Raw genomic sequence first — 1,903 nt, 5'->3', positions numbered from 1 at the left:
GCAAACAATGGCAATAAAAAGTGAGCAAAAGCCCACCGAGATCATTATTTCAGCTTGAAAATGGTGCTATAAGTTTGTTTAGATATCATCCCAAAGCTCCAAACTTTCTGCGGTGCCAGGCAGTGTATCAGCGTTATCACAGGTGATAAGATCTGGCGTGCCAGGGCGAGTGATTGAGCGACTGCTGAGTGTATGGCATATTGCCGCCTGGCAGGAGGATACATTAAAGCTGTCCCGGTAGAGTCAGCAGCAGTAGCAGGCATGCTGAACACTCTCCCTCTGCCTCGCATGACATCCTCCAGGCTGTTCTCACAAACCATTCGTACACAGAGCTACAAAAGTAAGGCACTGTAATTTGTATGTATTCCACGTATTTATTGCTGTATGCACCACATTGACTGCTGATGTGTAAGAGCACGAATCCCCGTGTGGGGAGGTGTTCGCAATGGATGGTTGGGTCATAAAACACTGGGCTTCCAAGCTGGGGAGCGGAGTTAGTGACTTTCACACAGAAAATGGGTTTGTGTCCTGGGAGTACTACTTAAGGGGACCTGTGTTTTGATTTAAACTGCGGTCTTTTTTCAAATCTTAACTAGTCATTTTGGTGCCTAAACTTAACTGTCGTTGCCGCAGGACGGTAACCTTTTATCGGCTACAATCAACTGTAACAGCCGCTGAAAGGACCCTCGCAGTGACCAGTACCCAGCTCCCAGTAAGCTTTTCTCTGCAAAATTTAACTGTAAAAACTTAACTGTCATGTGACCGGTCATCACGTGAGAAGCTGGTGGGCTATTTCGTGTGAATTTGTGAGCAAATCTTTTTGTACAATATCATACCAAGCAGTTCATAAGAATGTGTTGCTTAGGTGATAACATGTGGCGTGCCAGGGCCAGTGATGTAACGACGGCTGAGTGTATGGCATAATGTCGTCTGGCAGGAGGGTACATTAAAGGCGTCCCGGTAGAGTCAGCAGCAGTAGCAGGCATGCTGAACACTCTCCCTCTGCCTCGCATGACATCCTCAGGACGCTCCAGTCAAGCACGCTCCACACCGCAGCGACAGCCGAGCTCAGTGGGAAAACATGCTGTCATACATACATACAGAGGCATCATGCTGTCTCAGGGAGACAATAACAGGGCTCATATGGGGAGGGCAGAGAGTTATTGAGTTCTGACATGGGCATGCTTGCATCATGAAGAGGCAGGGAGTGTGTTTGCACTGCGGGGGTGCTGTGGAGATAACGTGCAGGCGATGCAGAATGCCCTCTTGAATTGACTCCCATGGGAAATATTTTGACACATGTGGATGTGAGGACGCAGATTCTAGATAGATTCTAGATACTAGTTAGTTTCTAAATAGTTCTAAATTACTGCTTTTACCTTATTGTCACACTGAAGTTTTTTCACTTTATTATCTTTGAATTGAAAAATGCCATGTTTGAGATTTTTTTGCTATTTTCTGCATAGAGTTGCAGCAGAACTATTAAGATCCTTTAATTAGTAAAAGCAGTAATACCTCTATGTGAAAACAACCCACAGCATGTCCTGCATTAAAAATGTAAAGGTGTCATGTGAAGTCGTCTTGTCAACAAACAGAAGCTGTGTTAAGGTGTATTTCAACCAAACCAGTGTAATGACTGTTGAAACTGTGGAAAGACGAACCAAGATAGATTTTGATATATTTTTTTCCCACTTTAAATGATATGTATTTTATAGGGGGGAAATTACAGTTTATTATTATTTATTATTTAAATGGAGTCTGGTTGGTTTGGTGATAGCAATTACTGGGATGTTTCCTGATACACAAAACCTCCCATGTCAGATACTTAGAGTAATAATCTGAGCCTGTCAATGGGAAAACAAGTGTTTCTAGTGGATGTAAATTGAAGGTGTTCAATTCGATT

Source organism: Etheostoma spectabile, chromosome 18, assembly GCF_008692095.1.
Source record: "Etheostoma spectabile isolate EspeVRDwgs_2016 chromosome 18, UIUC_Espe_1.0, whole genome shotgun sequence".
Classification (NCBI taxonomy): domain Eukaryota; kingdom Metazoa; phylum Chordata; class Actinopteri; order Perciformes; family Percidae; genus Etheostoma; species Etheostoma spectabile.
The sequence above is the reverse complement of the archived record's forward strand: the minus strand, read 5'-3'. Positions refer to the sequence as shown.